At 29.4% G+C, this 9,103-nt stretch overlaps 1 long non-coding RNA gene and 1 pseudogene across 1 annotated transcript; both read left to right on the forward strand.

Moving 5' to 3' along the window:
- The first annotated feature begins 507 nt into the window (after positions 1-507).
- LOC147909692 (uncharacterized) lies at positions 508-3,385 on the forward strand (annotated as a pseudogene).
- Positions 3,386-3,938: 553 nt separating this feature from the next.
- On the forward strand, positions 3,939-6,045 carry LOC147909693 (uncharacterized). Its single transcript, XR_015545253.1, has 2 exons — positions 3,939-5,540; positions 5,599-6,045. It is a non-coding gene; the product is annotated as an uncharacterized LOC147909693 (long non-coding RNA).
- Positions 6,046-9,103: the final 3,058 nt, after the last annotated feature.

The following is a 9,103-nucleotide window of genomic DNA, read 5'->3' on the forward strand; positions in this document are numbered from 1 at the left end:
GGACGGTTTGAGTAGCTCATAATATATAATACCTCTTTGATCCCACCAGATACACAATATAATCTTCGAAACATGGATATTTCGTTTTGGCGTTGATGGACCTGGTTCATCTGACATCACCCATGCCTTCAAGCGTTTAAGGTTATCGTAGTAGATCCATTTTTCGCCAGTTACGATACGATGTAGAAAACCCTTCCTTTGTTGTCATTGACGAAACATCTCGCAGATGACCAAACGTCTTTCCATGTCTCTCTCTTTCAATTTGTATGGCACCCAATTTTCTTCTTTTTTGTACCATTCCCATTGCGTGTAGACGTTTTCCAACAGTGGATCTATCAACATTTAACTCTTTTGACAACCTATCGACCGATAAACACGAATCTTCTTCGAGTAATGGTTGCAATTCTGCATCTCCAAATTTTTTCGGTGCACCTTCGCGTTCTTTGTCACGCACATCAAAATCACCACTGTTGAATCGCCGAAACCATTCTTTACAACTAATTTTCGATGGAGCATGCCGTAAATATCTACGAGTAAACGATGCGTTTCCGTAGCACTTTTCTTTAAAATAAAATAATGGAGTAAAACTTCCCGCAAATATTGCTTTTTTGGAATAAATTCCGACATCTTCAACGCAAAAAAGTTACTCTTTGTTACGCTTCGAACGAATGCCATCTATTGGGCTCAAAAGTTTAGACACACACCTTTCAAAAACATGTCTTGCCATTCTATCAAACATACGAGCAATGCTACTAACGACATCTTTCTGCAATGGGCGGAAACTTATTCCCATACCCAATTAAATAAAATTATTCGATATATATTTTGTATAGGAGCATATCCAGCAGTGTATACTCGATGAGAAGAAAGGAAAATGTAAGGGAAAAAAAATTCCAGCAACAAATTTCAAAATTAAAAGTAAAAATAATGGACGAGAGAAACAGACAGCTTCAGAAGAAAATAAAAGATTTATAAAAAAAAAGGACAATACAAAATCAGAAAATAAGGAACAAGATCACGAAATCCTACGTCAATTAGGCTGTAAGTTTTTTCTCTAAATTTTGCACGATTGTTTTCCGCCCAAATTGATGCTCACATTAAAAGCAAACAAGGAAGACGGTATAGTTCTGAATTCAAACAATTCGCTTTATGTTTGTACTTCTTAAGTCCGCGAAGTTATAAAAAAATTAAAAAAGAATTAGCTTAAAAAAGCATTATCTTCTGTACGTAGTCTATAAACATTTACACAAAAATGGAAAATTAAACCCGGTATAAATGCTAAAATTTTTAATGCATTACGTATAAAATTAAATACATTGCCATCATTAGAACGTCACTATTTTGTGCATAAATGAAATAAGTCTGAAAAGTAATTTATTTTATAATGTTTCCCAAGATGAAATAATTGAATTCGAAGATACCGGTAATGAAAAACTACCATTACCTGCAAAAAGTGCTTTAGTTATTATGGCACGTAGTATTGCAGGTAATTGGAAACTTCCTATTTGCTTTTGTTTGATCGAAACTGCATGTAAATCTAATATACTCAAATTCTATTTAATGTTATCCGAATACGAGATTGCAATGTTATGATACATGCTTTAATTTCGAATATGGGATCTAACTTTATGCAACTCTCCCGAGAATTAGGTATTTCTGTTTCAGAATTCAAATTTTTAGTTGATGAGCATGAAATACTATATATATTCGATATTCCTCACTTAATGAAAAGAACTCGTGATAATTTATTGAAATATGATATAGAATTTGGAAACAAAATTGCTTCATGGACTCATATTGTTGAAAGGATGTACTTGAAATTCATCGTTATGTTTTTTGCTGTAAAACAGATAACGATTCTATTCCTTTATATTCCGATTAGAAGATATTAATGATATATAAATTTATTTTAAATTAAAATCTGGAAATTCTCGTTCTACACTTTTGTGATATGACTTTTGACGTTCTAACATTAGTATACGAAGCAGCTTCTCATAGAAATGAACACGTTTATATAATTATAACACACGATGGTTGAATTTTATGCCAACTTGATGTAACTCTGCGTCTTAAGAATATTATTAATTTACTAAAGATGGCCAGATTGTGGCTGAAACGTTTAATGTTTTAATGTAATAATCATGTTTTGATGTAATAATAATTAAATATCACAAACTATAATTTGTGCTGTGGTTCCTTATGCTCTTCTTTTTATACTTGTCATATTGTTGATTTTTATAACCGAAATAGTAACCAATGGATCAAAATGGCCCCAAAATTATCTAAAGATCATATTCAGCCAACTAGCTTCCAAAAAAATGAAAGTAAAATATGCTGTGCAAGTTTTTAGTTTTTTAATCGCGTTGCTGCAGATATGTGCACTCAAATGTCCTTCGGGTTTCTTCCAAGCGCAGCAGTTGGAACAATAGATTTTATCGACAATTTTAATAACTTATTTGATATTTTAAATTCTTCAAGTTTAAAGCCCAAAGGAATATGAACAAGTATTTACAGGAAATCAAAAACAAATACAATTTTTACAGCAAATGTTACATTTCTTGAAAAGTATTAATGTTATCAATGAGAAAGGAACTCGTGTAAAAGTTAAGTGCTTCGAATGTTGGCAAATAACTATTCAAAGCATGATGCAACTTTGGCAAAAATTAAAATGTTACAATTTTCATCATATTAAGACACGAAGAATTAATCAAGATTGTGTAGAAAATTTCTTTGGTTCCATTAGAAAACAAGGCGGTAATTGTGTAAATCTGACATCAATATAATTCACTCGTGCCTTTAAGAAATTGTTTAATATGGAAATGTTAGAGCATTCAGATACGCAAAATTGTACCGCAGATAATAATCACATGTTAAGTTTAATTGAGTCAGATTCGAATCCGTTTACTTCCGAATTTGTTCCATCTACGACGCGTATGACAATTTTAAATATTCCGAATCACGATTATTATGATATGAAATTTCCGAAAGAAAATGCTTTTAAATATGTTTGCAGATATTATTAATTAGAAAGTGTACAGAAATGCATACATGTAAAACGTGTAAAGATTTTATTAATGAAGATAATACTGTCATAGATAATACTGCTTTATATTATTCTTTTCGAGCTTATAATAATACAGAGGAAAATCCTTTTGGAAATTTATATTTAGCAAATAATAATTTTTGTGCTTATATACATAAATTAGAAGAAATATTTGTGAAAGAATTTGAAAATAATTGCTTTAAAAAAACATTGGTAATTATTTAGTTCAAGATGCAGAGCAAGAATGTAATTTTTGAACCACCATGTCCACATTTTCCTACAATGTATTTAATAAAACTATTTTTTCATATGCGTATTTATTTCACTTTGTCTCAGCATAATAAACAGTGCAATAAAGATATTAGTAAAAAAAACAGAAAACTTTTAAATATTTTACATTTGTAAATATTTCTTTTAGTGATATATTACTTTATTCTCTATACAGTCTTATTTTCATACACACATATACAATAGCAATTTATATTTCATAAGTTTATGACTGAAATATTGTTTTTGCTGGCATGTACTTTTATTTCGTTTTATTTGTTATAACAGTTTATGGTAATGGTTATAGTTCATAATCTTTTAATTTATTATTTTATAATTTATTTTCTATTATATACTGTTTGCATGATTCGATTATAATTAAGATATTTTATAGAATTATATATATATATATATATATCTATATATATATATCTATATATATATATATTAAGTATTAAATATTAAGTTTTTAACTTGAAATATTAAGTTTCTTTTTAGTTCGCTCTTTAATTCATACCGAAGTGAATCGAGTAGCTAAGTATAGATTAAGATTGAATTGAAAGAAATAAATAAAATTTAACATAAACTTCATATATTTATTATTGCATATTTAGTGTACTTTTTAATATTTGTTAATATTTTTGTTAATATTTTATTTCTGTTCTAAAATGGACATATGCTTGAAATTGACTTTGTTGTATTATTGACATATATGTATGTACGTTATTGTTTAGTATATGATCCATGATTGATCATCCTTTTATGTCTCGCTAATCGTTATTTGCATGTTTGAAAATTGTATATACGTTTTATACATTTCATAAAATTGCAACAAAAAATTATTTAAGAGTGATGTATTAATTCAACATACTGTTTGTACGCTTTTTCACATTACATCTAACATTCTTTTATATTTTATGCACTTTTTTATTAATTTTTAAATAATATTTTCATTTTATTCTATTGTTTGTTTAATTTGCATATGTATTGCCATTATTAATATTATTAATTTTTATATAAGTTTTATGTAAATTTTTCAAATTTTTAATGTTTACATTTCATAATTTTTTTGTTTCAGAATTTCACCAACAATTGCCAACCAATTGGCTGACGTTCAGCAGAGAAAACTAATCAGTGTTGATTAATTATTAGGTGTTGGAATTAATTCGTAGCGTTTTTAATGAAAGAATGTTATTTATTTCACATGAGCATTAAAAAATACATTAATGAAAGTACTTCCCATCACTTGTAAAACGCTACGAATTAATTCCAACACCTAATATAACTGATTAATTTTCTCTGCTGAATGTAGCCATTATCAATTAGTTAATGTAATAGGTACGTTTCAGCAGAATACAACAGTTTTGAAACCGTTTTTATGATTGACTGTGTGCTAAGATAGAATCCACCAATCCTAGATCTAAAAGTATAATACAATCAGCGCAAAGAAAACTTCCAACATTTGCGAAATAAATACTGAACGTAGTCATTTTTTATATCGTTTTTTTATGTAACAGATTTAATATTGTTGTGATTTGAGATATAATAAATTGAATTAGTCTAATCTCGGATTTTATCTGACAAATATAAGAAGAAATTAAAAAAATGAAATTAATATCTTTTTTTAACAATAAAGGAAGAATATTTCAAATTGGAGATTAAATAATATCGATCAGTTAAAATAAAACGGATTGCTATATTATTATTAATTCTCTTATTGCATTTATATTTTGTAATTTTGTCTATCATTGCAAATAAAAAAAGGTTAAATATAAGTACGAATTTCCTTATATTTCCTGAGAAATAAATGTATATCTATCATGTTTTATTTCTATTTTATTTTCTGTTTCAAATATAATGTACATTGTGTAGGTCTGTTATTTTTCGAAGGTTCTGAACTTATTGCATCAGTTCAGAACTTACAGTGGAAAAAGAACAATCCTTATGCAATAAAGTAGAAAAAGAGAGAACAACAAAAAGAAGAAGTGAGATGGAATATCAGTGCCTTGATTGGTTACATACTTCGCTCGCGCATGTGCAGTTCATTTTTATCCACGCTGACATCAAAGGTGCCGACAGAGAGTTGCGCTATTGTATATACTGTGGTTTTACCATATACGTCGCAATTTACGCGAATGCAATTAGTCTTACGATACCTGCTTGTACGAAAAATGTACTTCGCTAAAGACAGCAACGCATCATACAAAACGAAGAAGGATTGCAGTAATATGTAAATTTCAATGTTCTATACACAAAAGAAACGTTTTTAACATTATGTACGTACATAGCATAGAGCATCGCGAGGTGCGTTTACTGAGCAGACGTTAGGATCTGACGGCTACGGGCTACAAATTTTTGGAAATTGGAATCAACATTGGTCCACCGAGTTACGGAGATCGCCTTGGGAGATCATCGCGGACACGAACTGTCGCTGTCTCTCGAAATGTGGAAGGACCTCTACGAGCAGCGATGGAATATTTATAAGATGCTGCGAAACGAAGGACTGAAACGAAACTACGATGTATGTTGAGTTTGACGGATGTATCGATGTAACGTTCGAACGATTAGCCCGAATCGTCGATGTCAAATATACGCGATTCTCCAACATCGCGTCCAAAAACGCTATACGTGATAATGACATCTTTAATGGACATCAGCTCGTCGATTGGCTTTAGTTTTTAATACGTTCGAAAAAAACGATGTAATAATATGTAAATAAAAATATTTTTCGTTCACTATATATGTACTTTTTTTACTTCCCATCCATTCATCCTATACCTCGACGCGCTATCGTACTCTGTTTAGATAAACAAACACAACAGCCTGCGCTTGTTTTTTTGTGTCACGAATCATGTACATATGTACGCATGTACACAAGTATGTACGTATGTATGTACGTATGTATGTACGTATGTATGTATGTATGGATGTGTGTACCTTTCCGCGTAAGAAAAAAGGAATTACAGGTGTGGAAATAAACGGGCAGCGTGAACTTTAAGCAATTCGATGGGTCGCAAATAATCGAGGCTACATTATAAAGAATGCTGCAACGATATAAGCGATAACTTTTCTCATGACGACATTTATGATCTAAATTGTTTTTAAAAATGGAATAAAAAATGCTGGTATATTTTCTTAAAAAAATTAACACAATGTCATGGCTTATTTCGAGCTATAATTAAATTAACTTCAAATTAATATAATTAACAGACGGCTTACAAAGCCTTCTTCAATGTCGCAACGCAGAAATACAATCTTACATTAACGAATACAGAAATAATGGATACATTTAAAAATTCTCAATGGTGAAGTGTCAAAATATAAAAAAATAAAAGAATATAAAAAAATATTAAAAATTCGAATGTTAATAAGTATCCTGCCAGATGACAAAAAGCTAGGAACATTTGAATACTTCAGTCAACAGTAGATCAATTATGTTCATCGATAAAATAGATTTGCCAAATTTCTCGATTGAGATCGAGAATCCAGTTTGTCACAGACTTGTATCAAACGATTTGAGAATTCTTTAATTACAAGTATTATATTTTATGATATTCTGTAGAACAAATAGATTTAAAATAATATATTATTAGTGTGAAAAAGAGGTACAGAATAAAGTAATAACTTACAGTAATTTATATAAAATACTATAATCTAAATTTTCCATCAAAGATCCGATTAAGTACAATAAAGATACTGACTATTGCTCGTTTGAAAATTAACTAATATGAAGTGTAGGTCAAATAAAAGTAAGTCAATAAAATCGAATATAAAAACAAGTCTGTTCAAAACTGTGACCATTTATGTTCTCGTATATCGTCAAGTATGTTAAAATAAGAGTCATCCAATAACTCAACAGTTTCATCTTTCATTAAATTTAAACTTTTTTTGTTCTTTAATGTGCATCATTTCAGAAATATTTCTTTTACGGTAATTCTTTCCAAAATCAAGAATACTAACTTTCTCCCAAAATCGTGATTAGTTTCAGTAATATGTTTCGAGATTACTGAGTGCTTGGACCAATTTTATATTGCGATATTTTTTAATTCTTGTCTGCAATTGTCTCTTTGTTTGGCCAACATAAGATGCATCGCAGTTATAACTTTATATATGACATTATTATTTTTATCAAGTTGATTTTTGTCCTTATGAACTTTAATAAATTTAATAAGCTTGTTTAAGCAATATATGGCCTATAGCCAATCATGTTTTTGGATTTATTAATAAAATTAGTAATTTTATTAGAAATAGATCTTATATATGGGAAAATCATTATCTCTCTCAAAACTTCAACAGTGTCAACGTTATCTGAGATGATTTTATTAACTATCGTGGATGTTTTACAAACCAGACTTTTTATCCTTTTGTTAATATAATTAAAAATCATTTCTAGAGAATAACCGTTATTCTTCAAATTCTCTATTCTTATAATAGAGAATTCTATTCTATAAATTCTATGTTCTTATTATAGAATGTTGAATTTGATAATAAGATCGCTCTATCAATTAAGCTATATGTGATCCCAATTTTACGACATGCGGGATGATTCGAATAGAACAATAAATACCCGAGAATGTTTTCTTATGATACCAATTTAAAATAATGGTATTTTCTTTATTGATGACCGATAAATCCAAAAAATTCAATGGTTTTCCTCATATTCAATAATGAATTTAAGTCTATTATGCTGATCATTGAATGAATTTAAAATTTGAGTGACCTTATCTTTAGATGCAATCATAAAGACATCATATCCAAAATATGCAGAAACCCGAAATTATAAAGAATTTAACACTATCTCTTCTAAATCCTCCATGACAATATCAGAAATGATAGGGGAAAGGAGGGAATCCATAGGTGTGCCAAAAGTTTGTTTGTAAATAATCCCATTAAAAGTAAAATATGTCGATGTTAAGACAAATTTGACTGCATTAATGAATTCACTCTTTGGAATGTTTGTGACACTTTTTATGGAGTCCCATCTTCCCACCAATCCATCCAGCGCAACATCCAATGGCATATTAGTGAACAGAGAAGTAACATCTAATGAAACCATTATCTCTGTTTTGTCAATCGTCATTCCAGTTAATTTATTGCGAAATTAAAAACTATTTTTTATTCTACTTTTCGCAGGAAGGATACTCTCAGAGATAATATCTTGCAAATAACCAACCAATGAATATAGAGCTGTATTGATTGAAGAAACAATAATTCTAAAGGGAACACCTTCCTTGTGTATTCTTAAAGCAATATTTGGTAAAGCATATATTTGGCAATATGGAATACTTGACCGAAGACTCCACAATTCCTATCTGAAATAAATTCCTTCTGATGTCATTTTTTAACATATTATTCAGATTTCTTTCAATCACATTGCTGGATTGTTTTTAACCACCAAATATGTATATATGTACATATGTGTGTCAGAATCTTTAAGTAGTTCAAAAACTTGTTATTGTAAAAGGTCATATCCATGGCTACGATCATGTTGCCCTTGTCTGCTCGTATAAAAAGTCTTTTATTGTCTTTTATTTTTACACCATTGTGTTGTTAACTTCACCATCTTATTAATTTTTCTATCTTAATTATTCAAGTGTGGTTATGGAGAAACTGATGAAGTTCAGGAATGGCAATGTTCCTAATTCTGATATCAATCCTAAGTTATTGCAATTGGAGCAGCTTTCAATATCCTTGATGAATTCTCTGATTGATTTTTCTTTATTGTTAGAATCTAGGAGATTAAAAATTGCTACTCAATTGTAATAAATTTGTTACATATACAGGAATACTTGT

Source organism: Acromyrmex echinatior, chromosome 5 (genome assembly GCF_024713525.1).
Source record: "Acromyrmex echinatior isolate Ae372 chromosome 5, ASM2471352v2, whole genome shotgun sequence".
NCBI classification, from domain to species: domain Eukaryota; kingdom Metazoa; phylum Arthropoda; class Insecta; order Hymenoptera; family Formicidae; genus Acromyrmex; species Acromyrmex echinatior.